The sequence below is a fragment of the Podarcis tiliguerta genome (assembly GCF_965153285.1).
Source record: "Podarcis tiliguerta genome assembly, chromosome: 5".
NCBI classification, from domain to species: Eukaryota; Metazoa; Chordata; class Lepidosauria; order Squamata; family Lacertidae; genus Podarcis; species Podarcis tiliguerta.
Window position 1 is genome coordinate 1,297,524 of NC_139538.1, and position 21,366 is coordinate 1,318,889.

General features: G+C 43.9%; 1 long non-coding RNA gene across 1 annotated transcript in view; it reads right to left on the bottom strand.

Annotated features, from left to right (window-relative positions):
- The window catches only part of LOC310678547, a 206,937-nt gene extending 187,456 nt beyond the window's left edge, over positions 1-19,481 (bottom strand). Inside the window, exons 1-2 of the long non-coding RNA XR_014511837.1 lie at positions 19,109-19,481; positions 18,508-18,749 (exon numbers count right to left, since the gene is read on the bottom strand). This is a non-coding gene — a long non-coding RNA (uncharacterized lncRNA). The remainder of the gene's footprint in view (positions 1-18,507; positions 18,750-19,108) is intronic.
- Between the last annotated feature and the right edge of the window lie 1,885 nt (positions 19,482-21,366).

Sequence of the window (21,366 nt, forward strand, 5' to 3'; positions counted from 1 at the left end):
TAATATAAGAAATGTAATCAATTTAATGGAATATCTGTCTGTCAGGATTGACAAGCAAGCTATGTTGATGTTTGTGGATGCAGAGAAAGCATTTGATAATATAGCTTGGGACTTTATGTTGAGAAATTTGGAACATATGGAAATCGGTGAAGACTTTTTTAATGGAATAAAAGCAATTTACACAGAACAAAGAGCTAAACTTATAATAAATAACGTTATCACGGAAGAATTGAAAATCTCTAAAGGAACAAGACAAGGATGTCCACTTTCGCCATTATTATTTATAACGGTGTTAGAAGTTCTTCTGAATTCGATAAGACAAAATGAAAACATAAAAGGGGTAACGATTGGGCAAAATGAATATAAAATCAAAGCATTTGCAGATGACCTGGTGGTAACAATAGAAGAGCCAACAGCTACGGCCAAGGAGGTGTTAGAGGAGATGGATAAGTTTGGAGAAGTGGCAGGTTTCAAATTAAACAAGAAGAAAACCAAAATGATTGTAAAGAATATGGACCAAAGTGGAATCGAAACAATGCAACAACAACTGGAAATAGAGGCGGTCAAAAAAGTGAAATATCTGGGAATATGGCTAACTTCGAAAAATATTGACTTATTTCAAAACAACTATGTACCAGTGTGGAATGCAATTAAGAAGGACCTGGAAGTGTGGGGAAGAATGAAATTCTCATTCTGGGGAAGAATCTCCATAATTAAAATGAACGTGTTGCCAAGAATGTTATTTTTGTTCCAGACTATCCCCATAATTAAGGGGATTAGCTTATTTAAAGAATGGCAAAGAATGATTTCAAGGTATATATGGCAGGGCAAAAAGCCGAGAATACAATATAAACTTCTAACAGATACAAGACAAAGAGGAGGCTTTGCCCTGCCGGATCTGAAACTATACTACGAGGCATCATGTCTTTGCTGGTTGAAAGAATGGATAAAACTAGAAAATAAGGAACTGTTAGATCTAGAAGGTTATGATAATAGATTTGGTTGGCACGCGTATTTGTGGAAGGATAAGAAAAAAGTACATAAAGGTTTTGGAGACCACATCTTCCGAGGCCCATTAATAGAAGTCTGGGATAGGTATAAAAACCTATTAGAACCTAAAGTACCACACTGGTTATCACCATTAGAGGTTATGAGTGTCAAAAGAACCAATATGAGAAGTGATTGGGCGACATATAACCAATTGTTAATGAAAGAAGGAGGAAAATGGAAGATGAAACCATATGAACAAGTTAAAAAAGATGTTTATGATTGGTTGCATTACTATCAGGTGAATGAAATGTTCAGGAAAGATGTAAGAGAATGGGGTTACACAGATAAAGATTCGACATTTCAGTCCGAAATAATCAATAAGGAGGTTAAAATCCTGTCAAAAATGTATAATCTGTTGTTAGAATGGAATTTAAAAGATGAAGAGGTAAAGTCGGTTATGATTCATTGGGCCAGGGATTTTGGTTATAACATACAATTGGTAGAGTGGGAAAAATTATGGAAAGAAAATTTAAAATTTACTGCATGCATGTCACTGAAAGAGAATGTGATGAAAATGTTCTACAGGTGGTATATTACACCTGTAAAACTGGCAAAAATGTATAAGACTTGTAATAAGTGTTGGAAATGCAAAGAAAATGTGGGTTCTTTCTATCATATGTGGTGGGATTGCAAGAGAGTGAAAGAATTCTGGGAACTGATATATAACGAATTGAAGAAGATTTTGAAGTATACTTTTACAAAGAAACCAGAGATCTTTCTGCTCGGTATTTTAGGAAATGAAATTAAGAGAAAGGACAGTAAATTTTTTCAATATGCGGTGACTGCAGCAAGAATGTTACTGGCGCAGAAGTGGAAACAACAAGAGATACCGACACTTGAAGAATGGAGGTCTAAGTTGTTAGACTATGCTGAACTGGATAAGATGACTGGAAAGATTAGGTACCTAAGAGACCAAAAGTTTACAGAAAACTGGGGGAAATTTGTTAAATATCTGGAGAGCCTAAGTGATGGACAAATAACGCTAGAAGGCTTTAAAAGAGCACTGTGAATATTTGGGAGACATTGTTCAAAGAAAGGTGAAAGAAAAATATATCTAATGGCAATGGGTAAAAAAGGAAATGCGAAAATTTAAATATGGCTACGAAAGATTTGCGGAAAAGCTGAGGGAAGTCAAAACTAAGAACTAATATGTAACATGAAATGTGAACTATATTTTATTTGTTTATTTTGTTGTAAACCAATAAAAAATTATTTAAAAAAAAAAAAAAAAAAAAGAAGGCACCAGATGAGTGCATCCTAATTTTGGACAGGATAGACATAAAATCTCCCTCTAACCCTCTTGATAGAAACCCGATTCCTCCACGCTTATAGGGCGGCATCGCTAATCCCTTAAGGAGATGAATTTATAGCTGGCTTCAGTTATAAGCAGCCCTTTCCTCCCTCAGAAGTGGAATTCCTTGTGAAACATTTGTATTTATGTAATACCCTAATTCAAGCTGCTTACTTGTGGATCATGTTTGATGGGAAATTGTTGCTAAATGGACGGTGATAACTTTCGGCCCTGAAGGTGGGAGTCAGATGACATGGCCCTTTGCTTGTACAGCTCCCTTTTTTGGGATAACCATGACTCTCAAAGTGAACCATTCACAGTGGGATCAGGTGTTAAACAGGGTTGTGTTATTGCCCCAACTCTACTCATTATTTTCATTGCAATGATCCTACACTTTGTCGAAGGGAAATCATATGGAAAGCTCTTCAATCTGAGCAGGCTGAAAGCAAAGAGTAACGTTACCGTAACTTCCACCATAGAGCTTCAGTATGCTGATGACAACGTAGTGTGCGCACACTCAGAGGATGACCTCCAAACCATCCTAAATATATTTGCAAAAGCTTACGAAAAGCTTGGCCTATCACTCAATCTATGCTTGTGAAACACGGACCACTTCTAAATGCCATCTCCAACTCCTCGAAAGATTCCATCAGCGGTGTCTCCAAAATTTTTTACACATCACTTGGGAAGACAGGCAAACTAATGCCAGTGTACTGGAAGAAGCAAAGATCACCAGTGTTGAAGCGATGATTCTTCAACATCAACATTGCTGGACTGGTAATGTTGTGCGGATGCCTGATGATCATCTTCCAAAGCAACTACTCTATTCCGAACTTAAAAATGGAAAGCGTAATGCTGGTGGTCAACAAGCTTAAAAACTGTCTCAAGGCAAATCTTAAAAATGTAGTATAAACACTGACAACTGGGAAACACTGGCCTGCAAGTGCTCCAATTAGAGAACAGCCTTTCCCAAAGGTGTCATGGGCTTTGAAGAAACTCGAACTCAGGACGAAAGGGTGAAACATGCTAAGAGGAAGGCACGCTTAGCAAATCCACACAGTGATAAACTCCTGTCCGGAAACCAATGTCCCCACTGTGGATGGACGTGTGGATCCAGAATTGGCCTCCACAGTCACTTACGGACTTATTGTTAAAACCATGTTTATGGAAGACAATCTTACTCGGCTACGAGGGATGGCCAAAGAAGAAAGGATGGCTGAGCAACGGTGATTGTGGGGTGAAGATGAACAGAGGAATAGACGTCTTGGTGGGTGTTGCTCTCAAGGCTGCTGTAGGGTGGGCAGCTGCTGTTTTCTAATAATATTCAGACCTTGGAGCTGCAAGTGGGGACTCCATTGCTCCCCTATTTTGCTGTTTAAATCTTGGAAGTGGAGAGCAATATTCCCCATCGTTGCCATTATGGCGCAAGAGGATGCCTGCGAAATTAACGGGTCTGTGAGATCAAACCAGCCAATTATTTTATTTTCAGAATCCCTGCTGATACCAAAGTGTGGTACTAACACAGAGATTTGAATATGCTGCACAGATTGTGGACAAAGTTTGATGGAGGACGGCTGGGCACGGCTTCCTTTTATTTTATTGCCTCCGCTTTGGATGGTACATCGCTTCCTTTAAAATAGACTTTCAAAGGCAGGTACTCTTAAGACAGTTATCTTAAAAGACTGGATCCCCCATCCTCCCTTGAGAAGGGATCTCTGATCATGCAGTGCCTTTACTAAATGTGCCTCCAGGAATCTCATAAACTTTTCTTTACACGTTCATAAATGGTGCGGACAACCATTTTTTGCTCAGGGCACAGCAAAGTCTCATTTTGCACTTTCAGGTGAATTTAAGAGTGAATAAGATACTGCGGGCAATTTATTTTTGTACAGTGTGCATCGCAAGCTTCTGCATATGCTCTGAATTTTGGACAGCTACCATTTGTACAAGGGATGCGGGTGGTGCTGTGGGTTAAACAACAAAGCCTAGGACTTGCCGATCAGAAGGTCGGCGGTTCGAATCCCTGCAACGGGGTGAGCTCCCGTTGCTCGGTCCCTGCTCCTGCCAACCTAGCAGTTCGAAAGCACATCAAAGTGCAAGTAGATAAGTAGGTACTGCTCTGGCGGGAAGGTAAACGGCGTTTTGGTGCGCTGCTCTGGTTTTCCAGAAGCGGCTTAGTCATGCTGGCCACGTGACCCGGAAGCTGTACGCCGGCTCCCTCGGCCAATAAAGCGAGATGAGCGCCACAACCCCAGAGTCGGTCACGACTGGACCTCATGGTCAGGGGTCCCTTTACATTTACCTTTACCATTTATACAAAACGGTTGAGGAAAGGCATTAAGGTGAATTAAAAGTGGGTGGAGGCCTAATGTAGAATGTAAGCGGTATGCCTGTTCTTAATTCAGCTAATACTAAATGGAAACATTAATGCTTTTCTGTATGACAGTGAGGTTTTTTATGCTATGGCAGCCCAGATACTGTGAGCCCAAGGATGGAAAGAGGAAACAGATTGGCAGACCAAATTAAGGGACCATGCTGAAATGGCAAAATTAACTGGAAAGCTCAGATGTCAAGATGACAATAAATTTAAGAAACAATGGGAAATGTTTACTAGGTATTTGCAAAGGTATTGTAAGCAGGTTAATACATTGGCAGGATTTTAAGAACTCTTGTAATTTTACAGATAATACAGGAAATTCGAATCAAAAATTAATTTAGAATAGAAATAATTGCAGTTGAAAAGGAAATTTAAGGAACGGGGGGGGGGAGTCATGGGATTCGGAGAATCCCATTTTATGTATTTGATACTGTTTTTGTGAATATTTTTCTTTGTTGTAGTTGTTATGGGTTTTTTATTTTTGCTTTTGTTACTTTTGTTGAAAACTTAATAAACATTTTTTTAAAAAAAAATAGTAACATTTTGTGCGGCTCAGATTTTGAAAGAGGGATGCTTCTGAGACATGGAATTCAATGGGTCCTTGTGATGAGAGCTGTACTTTCCGTTCCCTTAGATTTGCTTCCCTTATCTTTGGCTACAATGAGTTCTGTGCTTCCTTGTGTTCATGTGAGATTTATTTCTTCTGCGCCGTGTTTTCATCTTATGCGCCCTGTGCTGAAAAGCCAATAAAAATTATTTTTTAAAAGAAGCAAACTTCTGAGCTCTTTTCATCGGTGCACCGTTCAGCTGTGCCTGCCAACAAAACCCATTTCTCTCTTTTACGGCGTGTGTATTGCTTCAATCTTACCGGCCATTTTACAGATCCGTGGGGACTCGATGCAGCTTGCAGCATTCACCACCTCACCTCCTGTCAGTGTTGATAGAAGACAAATATATGTGTATATATGTGCTTCCTGGAGCAGGAGATCTGTCTCAAAAGATTCATCTACCAACACCTCTTCCATGCCCTGCAAGATCCCTTCCAGTCAGAAAGAACCAGCTCTCAACTCTCTGCTGTGAGCTTTCTCTTTTCGTTAAGCAAACTCATTTCTCGTCAGCCTTCTCAGTCTTCACAAGCCTACAGGCAAGCAGCACCTGGGAATGGTATCCCTCAAAACACTGGGAAACTGCACCAAAGCATCACACTCTGGAGCAGGGCAGAGAACGATAATAATAATAATAATGACAACAACAACAATTAATAATAATAATAATAATAATAATAATAATAATAATGTTGTTTAGTCGTGTCTGCCTTTTCGTGACCCCCTGAACCAACATCAAGCAGTCAAGGTGTCTGTCTTCTAGGAAGACACACAGAACATATGCAGATCCACACAGTCTTCGTAATTTGTGTTACCTTGGTGCAGAACTATTTTTTTTATCTGTGTCGGTAGCTCTGAATTTAGCTGCCACATTAATTCTTTCCCCTTCTGTGACTGAGGAATGTGGCTTCTCGTCTCTTAAGGAACGAAAACGCGGGGGGCCAAGGATGCCAGTTACCACAAAGGCCGCCCGGCAGCCCCCCAGGACCAGGAGCTCTACGATGCAGAGATCGCCCGGAAGCTGCAAGAGGAGGAGCTGTTGGTGAGTGGGACGGATTTGGGCTTCATCCCAGAGACACAGAGAGAGTGTTTGGGGGTGGAAGTGACTCTGAGTTTGGAGCACTGAGGATCATTCAGTAGCAACAAGCAGTGCTGGGTACCAGTAAGTATTTCACTGTGATGTTGTTGTTGTTGTTTAGTCGTTCAGTCGTGTCCGACTCTTCGTGACCCCATGGACCAGAGCACGCCAGGCACTCCTGTCTTCCACTGCCTCCCGCAGTTTGGTCTCATGTTTGTAGCTTTGAGAACACTGTCCCACCATCTCGTCCTCTGTGGTCCCCTTCTCCTTGCGCCCTCCATCTTTCCCAACATCAGGGTCTTTTCCAGGGAGTCTTCTCTTCTCATGAGGTGGCCAAAGTATTGGAGCCTCAGCTTCAGGATCTGTCCTTCCAGTGAGCACTCAGGGCTGATTTCCTTCAGAATGAATCGATTGGATCTTCCTGCAGTCCACGGGACTCTCAAGAGTCTCCTCCAGCACCATAATTCAAAAGCATCAATTCTTCGGCGATCAGCCTTCTTTATGGTCCAGCTTTCATTTCCATACATCACTACTGGGAAAACCATAGCTTTCACTATACGGACCTTTGTTGACAAGGTGATGTCTCTGCTATACATATCTTAAATGTGCCCTTAAGACAGATTTGTGAAAGAGACAATGGGGAGATTTCCCATTTCCTTCGACCTTGCAGAGAAATATTTGAGGTCATTTTGGGAGAGAGAAAATGGTTTCAGGACTTTTCTGTGGGTTTCAGACATGTGGTTTACATATTTGTATGTGTTTGCTTGGTACATTTATGAACATCTATTATACAGTGGTACCTCGGGTTACAGACGCTTCAGGTTACAGACGCTTCAGGTTACAGACTCCGCTAACCCAGAAATAGTACCTTCAGGTTAAGAACTTTAGTTCAGGATGAGAACAGAAATCGCACGGCAGCAGCAGGAGGCCCCATGAGCTAAACTGGTACCTCAGGTTAAGAACAGTTTCAGGTTAAAAACGGAACTCCAGAACAAATTAAGTTCTTAACCCGAGGTACCACTATATACGTACATAAGACCTTTTTTTTTTTTAAACACCTCCAAATTCAAGTCCTTTGCCTTCATAGCAATCCTGACATCACATTTCCTGCAGCCTCCAGTAAGAAAGCCAACATTTCAGCTGGCATCAGCTCCAGCCAGTAGGCCTGTGTTGGCACCCTACGTTCATAAGTCCTGGCGCAGGCACAGATGGCACCAAACTTGGAGAAGTCTGCTTGCATTTGCCCACAACGAAAGCAGGCTTCTAAGGACCCAGCACTATTCATAATGCGAATCTCTTCAGAGCAAGCAAGGGGACTCAATTTCCGTTGTCTGAGCTACGTAAGTGTAATAAGATGTTTGCTCAGGCAGGGTGGGGAAACAGTTCTTCTAAATAAAGCCTTCATTTGAAATGCAGCGAACGCCAGAGAGGTTTGCCTTCCCTGCAAATGGAGTTCTTTGCACAGGGAGCTGATGAATATTTAAACCTCTCCTCCTCACATTAGACAGTTCCCTTCCATAAGAAAACAAATATCTGTCTTGTTAAGGAGCAGAATCATTTGCTCCCTCCTTGCATCCCAAATGAGCCCAGAGAGAGAGAGAGAATTCAAGGGATGACAGTCTTCCCAAGCCTTTCCCATTTCCCCAAGACATGCCCTGGCAGCTATGTCTGACTGCTGATGGGTCCCTCAGCCCTGCCTGCTAAGTCAGTAGGATTCTCCAGAGGCCGGTGGAACATGGATGAGCTTTAAGGAGGGTTGCAAGCTTTAATCGGCATGGTAGATTTTTACAAAGAAAAAATTTAGGTCAAAGCCCACTTGAACATCCTTCTGCATAAGATAACACAAGAGCACAAATTTCCTCTTGTGGGAAGTGTTATGTACTGAAGTTCTCACCCTGGGCCAGTAGGGGGATACTGTAGATAGTTATGCAAATGAAGGATCGAAAAGTGACGTTCAGTGATTGGATAGTTTTGTATGCAAATGAAGGATCGAAAAGTGACGTTCAGTGATTGGATAGTTTTAGAAAATGGCAACAGTTGCATTATTCTGGAGCTCTATATAAGCAGGCTGACTGAGCTCCTCATCCTAGTTCTGTTTTGGCATCTGAATAAAGAAGAGCTGTTTAAAGAATCGCTGTGTCGTCTGACATGTTTGACCACAACTTAACAGGAAGCTTTATCTTCTTCTTTGGCAATCCCTCGTAGCCGAGTAAGATTGTCTTCCATAAACATGGTTTTAGCAATGAGTCTCCCATCAGATGTCGAGGAAATAAACAACAACCACCTGACTTTTAGAAAACATCTGAAGGCAGTCCTGTTTAGGGAAGTTTTCGATGTTTGATATATTTATTGTGTTTTTAATATTCTGTTGGGAGTCCCCCAGAGTGGCTAGGGAGGCCCCAGCCAGATGGGTATGGTATAAGTAATAAATATTATTATTATTATTATTATTATTATTATTATTATTATTAAAAAATGAAGATCATGGCCACTGGGCCCATTGCTTCCTGGCAAATAGAAGGGGAAGAAATGGAGGCAGTGAGAGATTTTACTTTCTTGGGCTCCATGATCACTGCAGATGGCGACAGCAGTCACAAAATTAAAAGACAACTGCTTCTTGGGAGAAAGGCAATGACAAACCTAGACAGCATCTTAAAACACAGAGACATCACCTTGCCAACAAAGGCCCATATAGTAAAAGCTATGGTTTTCCCAGTAGTGATGTATGGAAGTGAGAGCTGGACCATAAAGAAGGCTGATCGCCGAAGAATTGATGCTTTTGAATTATGGTGCTGGAGGAGACTCTTGAGAGTCCCATGGATTGATTGATTCCCTGGAAAAGACCCTGATGTTGGGAAAGATGGAGGGCACAAGGAGAAGGGGACAACAGAGGACAAGATGGTTGGACAGTGTCATAGAAGCGACCAGCATGAGTTTGACCAAACGGCGGGAGGCAGTGGAAGACATGAGTGCCTGGTGTGCTCGGGTCCAGGGGGTCACGAAGAGTCGGACACCACTAAATGACTAAACAACAACAACATAGAGTCATACCTCATGTTACGTCTGCTTCATGTTACACTCTTTCAGGTTACATCCCACGGCGACCCAGAAGTACCAGAAAGGGTTACTTCCGGGTTTCACCGCTCACGCATGCACAGAAGCGCAAAACGACGTCATGCGCATGTGCAGAAGCGGAGAATTGCAACGCACCGCTGTGGGTTGTGCTCTTTTCATGTTGTGAACGGGCCTCTGGAACAGATCCCGTTCGCAACCAGAGGTACCACTGTAGGGTGTGAGCCTGTGACCAGGATTCAGGAATTGTGTAACAAAAGAGTGGCCAGGATGCCCAGGTAATCCAATCAGGTAACCTGGCAGACAGGAAGAAACAACACACCCAGATTTACACCCCTTCTGTGACGTATGTATGACGTTTCTGGGGGGTGGTCTTGAGCTACAGGGTGGGCAATTTCAAAGTCTATATAAGGGCTTGCACACCTTTGTCCTAGGTCCTCCTCCTCTCACCTGCGTGTGGGGGGAGGACCCGGTTGCAACAGCTTTAATAAAGATCAGGCTTATAGCCGCTTTGCTTTTGTATATTCTGGTCTGGTCTCTTTCCCGACCAGTTTGAGCCTTAAAAGGTACACTCTCTACGAAGGTCCAGTCTTCCTTAGGAAGATGAACCCCTTGAAGGGACCCCATTTTTATTCTTATTTCAGAGGTTACAGTGTGTGCTGTGTCAAGCAATACTTTATCTGTCCTGAATCTCCCACACGCAGAGTAGTGTCAACAGGTGGCTCCTGGCAGTTAGCTGTGGGTGTGGAGGAAATATGCAGGTTGGTGGCCCTCCCTGCCTCCGGAGTTCCATAGTTTAACTACATGCTGGATCAATCCCAGCCCTCCTGCATCATGTCTAGTTTGGCTCCCCGTTGCAGACACTTCATGCTCATTCCTCCGGTAATGACACTAAGGACCACGGGGTGAAAATACCCATTTGGACACAGGTAGACAAACCCACATTAAATCTCCTTCGAAAAGGACTAACTGGCAAACTGGTTCCTTCGTCACTTTTAAACACTTCTCTGCGCATCCGCTACAACTGAGGATGGACTTAAAGAGCCATTGAAGCAAATGCAATCGATATTCAATTTCGCCGAGATAATGCAACAATAACATAACCGAGAAGCATTTATCAGAAACCTAAACAACATTAACAAACAGAAAAGCAGGGGCCCAAGTTTAAAGAGGCATCGCACCGCTGAACGCCAATGTCAAACCGCTGCGAAAGTTAACACCCCGTTGTTCCGGCCAGGTTGTGTTAGCAAGTAGGTAACAGAGGTCTTGGCATCATATTTTGCCTTCTTTGCAGGCAACGGTGGAAAGATGAGATGGAAACAACACTTTTGTGGAACTTGCAGTTTGACCATCATTTGCGGATGTTAAAGGCAGTTAGTGTGCATCTGTTGGAGCAGTGAATTGGTCTTTGTTATAAGAAAAAACTGCTCCTTTTTCCCTTATGGGGTACCCAAGAGCCCATATAGAGTCCTTATGTAGGCTCTCTGTGGGTAGGAGAAAATAACAGAGGCCAAGCAGAGAATATTGAGAAGCAAAGCAGCTAGTAAGCCTGATCTTTACTGATCTGTTGCAACAGGGTCCCCACTCACCCCACGCAGGGAGGGAGGAGAGAACCCAGAACAATTGTGTCCAAGTTCTTATATGGACTTTTGAAATTCCCCACCCTGGAGCCCAAGACCACCCCCCAAAACATCATACCTACATCACAGAATGAGGTGGTCCCCAGCAGAAATTTGAGTGTGTTGCTTCTCTCCTGTTTGCCAGAACACCTGATCATGCCTTATCTGATTGCCTTTTCTGGGTAGCCTGGCCATTCCTTTGAGGTGGTAAATCCTTAGTTCCTGAATCGTATATGCCTATTGAGAGTGTGCTCAGCTTAACAGATACTTGCCAGACTGTATTTGCAGGGAGGTATTAGCACCTACAATAGGAAGCTTTTCCCATTTCCTTCCTCCTTGCAGAGAAAAATATTTGAGGTCAATTTGGGAGAGTCAAATGGCTTCAGGATTGCTCTCCTGTACTATTTCAGACACGTGGCTTATATACTTATGTATGTGTTTGCCTTGTACCTTTATGAACATTTATTTTTTATATATAAGACCTTAGAATTCCTGTAACAGTCTTCAATGCCTCTGTTCATTCTTGCTTCTAAAACCCAGATGTTGGAAGTAGAAATGCGGCACCAAAGAGAAACAAAACTGAACCAACACACAAGAGTGGTCTGCTCATTTGGGGGGCTGAATTATGCCGGTGAAACACAGTGCGATAGCAAAAAGGAGTTTCTCTCACTCCCCCTCCGTTCTTTCTTTGGGATTCTTCTTTTGATAGCAGTGCCACCAAGAGTCTGAGAGCCAGACCAGTGAGACATCAGATCCGAGAGAGAGGCAGGGAGGGAGTGCAAAGGAGCTCTGCAAAAAGCAAATCGCAAAAGGAGCCTTTCCCCTCTCTCAACTGAAGTCCAACAAATGAATTAGACTCTCCCCACCCCACCCAATATTTATGGAGCCGCTGAGGCAGAAAGCAAATCTCGGCTCAGAGGCCTACCTGAGGGTTACATAACAAAATTCATTTGGGCATCCAGTGAGTCAGAGCAGGAGGACTTTCCCAGAGCACTGCGAAGGACGCAGCAGCCTCTGCCCGCAAAGGGAAGACTTCAGAGGAGCCAGGGGCTGCGCTGCAACACTTTAAGGCTGCAGATCATGCACAGGAGACGGATTCACCCTTTTTATTCTTCCCACTCTGGTTTAATCTGTTACAGTGGACACTCGGGTTGCAAACATGATCCATGCAGGAGGCACGTTCACAACCCACAGTGTTCACAACCCACAGCATCACGTCTGTGCACGTGCGGGCTGTGATTCAGCTCTTCTGCACATGCGCAACCACCAAAAAGTTCCGGTACTTCCGGGTTTTGGCGCGTCCCGCGTAACCTGAAAAAACGCAACCTGAAGCATCTGTAACCCGAAGTATGGCTGTATAAGAAAAATCTGCTCCATTTCCCCTTAGGGGTATCCAAGAGCCCATATGGAGTCCTTATGTGGGTTCTCTGTTGGTAGGAGAAAAGAACAGAGGCCAAGCAGATAATATTGAAAAGCAAAGCAGCTTGTAAGCCTGATCTTTATTGATCTGTTGCAACTGTTTCCCCATTCCCCACATGCAGGAGGGAGGAGGAACCCTGAACAATGGTGTGCAGGCCCTTATATAGACTTTCGAAATTGCCCACCCTGGAGCCCAAGACCACCCCCCAAAACATCATACCTACATCACAGAAGGAGGCGGGTCTACAGCAGGATCCTGTCTGGCAGGAAACCTGTGAATGGGTTTACCTGGAGAGCCTGACCATTATAAACAATTAATTCCTGAGTCCAGGTCACAGGCTCACCCTCTTCATACCCAAATGTGCCCTTAAAGGCAGGATTTGTGAGCACAGAGACAATGGGGAGGCTTTTCCCATTTCCATCCAAACTGCAGAGGAATATTTGAGGTCACTGAAAGAATCAAAATGGCTTTAGGACTGTTTTCCTGTACTGTTTCAGACATGTGGTTTATATATTTATGTTTGTGTTTGCTAGTACAGTTGTGAACATTTATTATGTATCTTAAATTTTATAATTCTCATAACAGTAACAATGCCTATGGAGTGAAAGCAGCATTGTGTGGCTGTTTGAAGGAGAGAGACAGTTTCACAGCACTGTTGCTTTCCTCCAAAAAATAATATTTTTTGTTAACGTTTTCTCCCTTGTCCTGGAATGAACTCCAGAAAGAAAGGAAGCAAGAAAATTCCTACAAAACATGGTCTGGCAGGTTTTCAGGGCAGCACATCCAGGCAATTTCCCAAATGAGAGCACTCTCTGCGTTCAGGAGCAAAGCAATGCTCTTGGGGGGAGTTGCAGACATTTGCTTGGGTTTGGGTCCCAGTTCCAGGGGACAGGATGGACCCCTAAGGAGTGGGGAGTGGGATTCTTCTAGCGAATGGCCCTGGAAGAAACCCTGACTACATTTCCAGCGGAAGGCAATAATGCAAAGTGACAGCAGGAAAATACGGCTGGGTGATTTTAGGTTGGAAACAAGGCAATGGCAGGGAGCACAGATTATTAACCTCCTGTCGGTGGGTGGGTGGAATTCTCCAATTTCTTGATAATGCAAGTCACACTCGAGGGCATTTCAGGAGAAACACACGTGTCCAAAAGCAAAAGGCAAGTCACAGTTCCAGGAGGGAATTCCTGGGTTCGTGGTTGGAGACGGGAGGGAGAGAAGAATGGGCTGGTGGAGGACACACCTTTGTTATAGGTTTAATCATTTATATGGCATCTTTGGACCAAAAAGTTATGGCACCCCCAGGTAGCGCACAAATTTTATAAAAGCAAACACACCCATGCAAACACATTAAAAATCTTACCATTTCAAATTGTTAACAGAGAAATCTGAGGGCTCCCTTGGACAAAAAACAAGGACACCAGCCAGGAACACCAGAGCAAAACAGCAGCCAGTCGGCTTGGTCTTTATTGGAAACTGTCGTGACAGGACTCCCACCTGCCACCAGGTGGAACAAGATGGAAACCCAGAACAAAAGAAGACCCCAACTTTTATTAGTTACTAATCCCCCAAAATATACCCCTAAGACTATATCACAACTACATCACAAAAAGGAGGGGTTGAGGGAGGAGTTGTGGCGGTAACCTGAGTGTCCTGTCACCTGGCTGGTTCCTCCTTTCCCCCTCCCCATGAGTACTTTTCAGAGGACAAAGGGGAGTTGGCAGTTTCCTGCCCCCAGAGGGAAGATCTGATTATTGTCCTTTGTTCCAGTCCGTGTTGAATCCACTCCCATATGCAAGTCCTTTGTGACCTTGATGGTCTTCTGTCTGGGACCATCAGGGTTGGCATAGCAACTGGGCAGGGCTCCTGTGGATGTGCTGGCATGCTGAAGGGATTATGGCTGCCCTGTATCAAACCTTCCCCATTCTGTAGTCCTTCCTTCATGGAGTAAAATAAAAGTGGAACGGTGCAGATCTGATGTATGGTTGTTTTTCTATGAATTTATAACAGAAGCGTAGTGTATGTAGTGTGTGAGTGTGTGTGAAGTTTGTACAAACTGAATGTTTGGGGTGGGCTTCCTGCGACAAAATCAACAGAAATTTGAATGTTGTTTTTCTCCTGTCATTGTTTTTCTCCTGTCTGGCAGGTTACTTGATTGGATTGCCTGGGGAGCCTGGCCAGTCTTTTGTAGTGATAAATACTTAGTTCCTGGGCCAGGTCACAGGCTCAGGCGACACCCTCTTTTAAAACTTCCCTCTTTCCCCCAGAATACACTTCGAGAGGCATCACTGATACATCATCACTACATCACTGGCATGTCACAAGTGGGGAGGGGTCTACAAGGCTTACACGAGTCCAACATTAGGTCACTTTATCAGACCCCTTTCCCAACACCTCTTAAGTCTCCACCACCAAAAGAACAATAGAACTCTTTACCTCTCCTTGCCCTCAGGACTTGTCTGGAGATGGGCTTTCAGAACACCGGACTTGCTCAGCTGCCTCTGGGGATGTCTAGTGTTGCCCCCCTGGTCGCTCCCTGGGTGGGGGGCCATGTCTGTGCTCTCACGCCTGGGGAATTATGGCGGGATGCCCTGTTCCTGCTGCCTGCGTGACTTCCCGCTTCTTGGTTCCTGGAGGGAGGTGGAGCCCAAATTCAGCTTTCTGCAAGGGTTAAAACGGCACTGGAATGAGGAGAGTCGGTTAGAGTATGGATTTTCTACAAATTTATAAAGCTAGGTATCTTCCCCGAGCTGTCAAGTCGAAAGGATACACAGAGGCATAATATGTTGTAACATTGCAACAAATTTAAAGATGTGGTCCCCCCCCCATGTCATTTCCGTAACACCTTCAATGGGGTTTTTTAAGAGAGGCTGGATGCCCTTCTGTCAGGGACTCTTTAGCTGTGATTCCTGCAGTGCAAGGGGTTGGACTAGATGACCGCTGGGGGACCCCTTCCAGTTCTACCATTCTAGGATAAGGCCCATCTCTTTAAAAGGTGATAGATTGTTAACACAGAGAGTGTTACTGAGTGCGCTAATAACATATTGATTTCACCTGGGCAGGAGAAGAACACATTTTGAGAGTCTTTGCGCTTCAAACCGGCACCTCCACCGCCCACGCCTGGCTTGCCTTGACGTGGGGCTGCCCTCATCCAGTCACCTGCAGCTGTGGGGTGTAAAGATGGATGGTACCAATTATTTCACAAGAACAGTTGGCAGGACAAGAGAACAGACTGGGCAAGCTGGGTCCCCAAACAGCCTCAGCATCCTCCCCATAGGGACTCAGCGCCAGTCGTCCCTCCCCTTTACAGCTGTCAAGAAAGCAGGGTGGGTGTGTGGTGGCAACGAAGCAGAGAACCCTGGCAGCTTATTTAACTTGTTTTAGAAAGACGTGCAGCCCGTGATCCTATCCGCTGAGTGACAGCAGGATCAGAAGCCCCAGGGATGCAGATGCAGACAGACCTGCAGCTCAGAGGTTGCACTACTGCTTTGCATGCAGCAAATCTAGCTGCAAGGCAGCATGCGGAGATCTGTGTTGATCATTGGAATACATTGTTATTGTTGCATAATTATATGATTACAGTGGTACCTTGGTTCGCAAACTAAATCTGTCCCGGAAGTCCGTTCCAAAACCAAAGCGTTCCAAAACCAAGGCGCGTTTTCCCATAGAAAGTAATGCAAAACAGATTAATCCATTCCAGACTGTTATGTACTGAGTTGAATAGGATCCAAAATGCAGCAGTCTGATTGGTCCTAGAACAATGCAGCAGTATGATTGGTCTGCAGGAGCCAACCAATCCAGCTCCAGGTGGAAGTGAATCCACAACCTGATTGGCCTACAGGAGAATTCCGGAATTAGCCAATCACGTGCGGCCCATTGTGTCAATAATGTATATAAAGCAAATACTTTGGGGGAACTTTCATTCCTCCTCACCACTATGAGCCGAATAAAGAGCATGAAATCCACTCTCGACTCCGAGTAGATTTCACAGACTTTTAAAAACAATCCCTAAAAGATGAATTTTACTATTCGATGAGACCATTGATCCACAAAATGAAAGCAATAAACAATGTACTGCAGCCACACAATCAGTCACACAATCAATCAATCAGTAGCTGAACTGGGTTCCACACAGTCACAAAAACGAAACAAAAAACTGCAAAAACAAAAAGGCAAAATAAATAGCAAAAACAGTCAGACCAGCATCACACTCAAATGAATGCTTAAAACAGAAGTGTGACACTCAAAGTGGAAGTGTAACACTCAAAACGGAGCACATTCAGCTTCCCAAAAAAGTTTGCAAACTGGAACACTTACTTCCAGGTTTGCAGTGTTTAGGTTCAAAGTTGTTTGAGTACCAAGGCATTTGAGAACCAAGGTGCTTCGTAATCTTAGAAGGGGGCATGGTTGTGATCACAAAGGGACCCGAATCTGCCTCTGTTGTTGTTGTTGTTTAGTCGTTCAGTCGTGTCCGACTCTTCGTGACCCCATGGACCAGAGCACGCCAGGCACTCCTGTCTTCCACTGCCTCCCGCAGTTTGGTCAGATTCATGTTTGTAGCTTCGAGAACACTGTCTAACCATCTCGTCCTCTGTCGTCCCCTTCTCCTTGTGCCCTCCATCTTTCCCAACATCAGGGTCTTTTCCAGGGAGTCTTCTCTTCTCATGAGGTGGCCAAAGTATTGGAGCCTCAGCTTCACGATCTGTCCTTCCAGTGAGCACTCAGGGCTGATTTCCTTAAGAATGGATGTGTTTGATCATAGTGTTATAGGTCATAGTGGAGAGTTTTGACCAAACGTGAGCCACCTGGAGCAGGAATCGGCAAGCCACTCCAGTATCCCTGCCAAGAAAACTCGAATCTGCCTGTACACCAATGCTTAAAGTTCCACGTAGAGAATCATTGTATCTCAGATATGAGCAACTTCAAAGACTTGGGATAAAGTCTGGATCTTTGCTTTTCTTCGCAAAAAATATACATGATCAAATGACAGCAAAGTATTAGCCTTCCTCCTCCAAATTATCTATGAAACTGCCTTATGCAAGAAATCTGCCCTTTCATCCGTCTACTCCGTGACACAAATCTTGGCTGTGACCACATTTGGAATACTATGTACAGCTCTGGGGGACTTGCCTAAGAGAGAGAGACATTGTAGAGTTGGAAAAGGTTCAGAAAAGTGCAGCCAAAATGATTTAGGCCGCAGGGGTCAGCAAACCTTTTCAGCAGGGGGCCGGTCCACTGTCCCTCAGACCTTGTGGGGGGCCGGACTAAATTTTTTTGGGGTGGGGGGAATGAATGAATTCCTATGCACCACAAATAACCCAGAGATGCATTTTAAATCAAAGGACACATTCTACTCATGTAAAAACACGCTGATTCCTGGACCGTCCATGGGCTGCATGAGAAGGTGATTGGGCCGGATCTGGCCCCTGGGCCTTAGTTTGCCTACCTATGCGAGTCTGACCCAATAATATTAGTTTCCTTGCTGTGAAAGTGAAACACTGTCTTCCTGCAAGGAGCAACCTTCAGTTATTGGGCACCCAGCTTCTGTGTTCGTTCAGTTTTTATGTGTTCTCTTACATCTGCTCGGTCCCATTGATTTCAATGAGGCTTACTCTCCGGTGACTAGAATTTTCAGCCACTTAACTGACATTTCTGTGACTTAAATTGTATTCTGTAACCTCATTTCTCTCCATTTATGCTTCAATATTCAGAAGAGGCTTTTCGCTTCATTTTTCTGTTTGTTTCATTTCTCACTGTCTGTACAAACAGATAATACATTAATCCTGGTTACTATGTCAACAGCAAATCATTTCTATTTGGAAGCGGTGTATCCAAAAAGCGCTTTACCAAGGAGAGCGAGGCAAGCAAAGGTTATTCCTACCAGATTCTCCAAATTGCCCTCTGAATTTTGAAGTGCAATATTCACTACCAGATACACCCTAGATATATTGAATTGCTGCTACTTGACATCCAGGGATGTTTGTTTTTGATATTTCACAGTGTGATAGGAATTTTATGGTTTTAGATATATGGTAATGTTCATAAGTGTACCAACCAAGCACATACATAGATCAGCACAGGAAGGCCAACCTGGAACCATTTTGATTCCTAAACTGAGCAAATGTTTTCTCTGCAAGGTCAAACTGGAAAAGCCTCCCCATTGTCTTTTCCTTCACAAATCCTGTCTTAAGGGTATGTCTGTGTTTGAATAGGGTGTGAGCCTGTGACCTGGCCCAGGAACTAATTACAGTGGTGCCCCGCAAGACGAATGCCTCGCAAGATGGAAAACCCGCTAGACGAAAGGGTTTTCCGTTTTGGAGGTGCTTCGCAAAACGAATTTGCTATGGGCTTGCTTCGCAAGATGAAAATGTCTTGCAATTCCTGGGGTTTTTTTTCCGCTCCTCACCCCCTTTTTCTAAGGCACTAAGCTGCTAATAGCCTTTTAGCAGCTAATCTGCTAATCCTTTAAGCCTATAATAGCCGCTAATAGCCGCTAAACCGCTAATAGCGCTAATCCGCTAATGGGCTTGCTTCGCAAGACGAAAAAACCACTAGACGAAGAGACTCACGGAACGGATTCTTTTCGTCTTGCGAGGCACCACTGTATTTATCATTACGAAAGACTGGCCAGGCTCCCCAGGCAATCCAATCAAGTAACCTGCCAGACAGGAGATAAACAAGGACAGGAGAAAAACAACATTCAAATTCCTGTTTTAGACCGCCTTTTCTGTGATGTAGGTGTGATGTATCCTGGGGGGTGGTCTTAGGTTACACCCCTTCTGTGATGTATGTATGATGTTTCTGGGGTTGGTCTTGATCTACAGGGTGGCAATTTCAAAAGTCTTTATAAGGCCTTGCACACCATTTTTCTGGGTCCCTCCTCTCTCCTGCGGGTGAGGGGAGCACCCTGTTGCAACAGATCAATAAAGGCCAAGCCTATAGGCTGCTGTTTTGCTCCAAGTTATCCAGGTTGGTGTCTTTGTTTTTTGTCCAAGGGAGCCCTCGGATTTTTACGTTAACAACAGGATACAATGGAGTTTAACATTTGCAAAATCTGACCGTTGACCTGGGTGCTTTCATTGAGATTTCTGCATTGCAGCCTTTCCAACTCTCCAATCCCATGCTTCCAGGACCTCCCTACTCATGTGGTGTCCCCTTCGACCTTCTACCAAAGATCATACCAAAGTTACCAATTCTCTAAAGTACACTTATTCTGAATTATTATGCAATGAATTAAATGTGTAATAAAACAAGCCGGAATGGCTTTTGATTGAAATGGCTGAAATTCCTGCACCTCAAGGGGTTGGGCTAGATGGTACGTGGCCATTCTATGAAATAAAGGATTAGAGAAATTCATGGAGGAGAGGGCTATTGGGGGCTGCAGCCACAATGGCCATGTTCTGCCACCATGTTGGGAGTCAGCAATGCTCCTGGAAATCCCAGGTGGAGAGAGTTGCTCTTCTGTCTGAAACTTGTGTCTTATTGGGGGCATCTCTTTGGCCACTGTGAGGACAGGGTGCTGGACTAGATAGATCCTTTGGGCCTGATCTGGCAGGCTTTTCTTACATTCCTTTTGGCATCTAAGAATATATTGATGTGTAAGAAGAGGTTTTCTCAGTAGTGATGTATGGAAGTGAGAGCTGGACCATCAAGATTGCCGAAGAATGGATGCTTTTGAATTCTGGTGCTGGAGGAGACTCTTGAGAGTCCCACGGACTGCAAGAAGATCAAACCTCTCCATTCTGAAGGAAATCAGCCCTGAGTGCTCACTGGAAGGATAGATCCTGAAGCTGAGGCTCCAAGACTTTGGCCACCTCATGAGAAGAGAAGACTCCCTGGAAAAGACCCTGATGCTGGGAAAGATGGAGGGCACAAGGAGAAGGGGACGACAGAGGACGAGATGGTGGGACAATGTTCTCGAAGCTACCAGCCTGAGTTTGACCAAACTGCGGGAGGCAGTGGAAGACAGGAGTGCCTGGCGTGGTCTGGTCCATGGGGTCACGAAGAGTCGGACAAGACTAAACGACTAAACAACAACAAGAAGAGACCACCTAAAAAGCTGGGGGTCAATCAACAAAGTCCTGCCTGCAGCTAAGCCTGAAATTTTTCTGCCACTGGTAGCCCCGGTCGGCATGGAAGTACCGCAATCAGGAGCGGAACAGAGTCGTAAATAGCATCTGACATGGCAAGCTCTGCATTGTGAGCTCAGTAAATATGTTTTTCTGGGGAGACAGCGAGAGCAAAGAGATGCCAAGCCTTAATCTTGATGGAAGGTCCGTTTGGACCCAATGCATTAAAGAAATTGTTCAAGAACGTCTCACCCTTGGAAAAATATTGGTTCTGAGTGGCTGCCAATATCAAAGGGCGCCCCAGTAGTTTTACATCATGGAAATGATGGGGGGGGGGGTGACACTTTCACAATGGCTGCAAAGGACTGGGTTAGGGTACTCATATAATGGTTTTCTTCCCCTTTACAAAGTTGTGTGTTTTTTGTTTTTGTCCCCCTTTTCGCATCACTTTACTGCTGCATATTTGAATTTTTCCACATAAAATATCAATAAATAAGAAACAGGCAGTTCCTTTTTAAAAAATAATCTTTATTAATTTAAATTACACACATATACAAAGAATTTACAATCTCATACTACTAAAAGAAAATTAAAGAAAAAACAATAAAGAAAAAAGAATAGAAGAAAATACAGAAAGAAGAAAGAAGAAAAAGCAGATTTACATGCATTAAAAAACTTAATCTTCCTAATTAATACTTAAATAAACACTTAAATAAAAAAGACTTCTGACAAAAAGAGTCTTCTAATCATTCTCATTGTACTGTATATACTGTCGTTTTTTCCACACG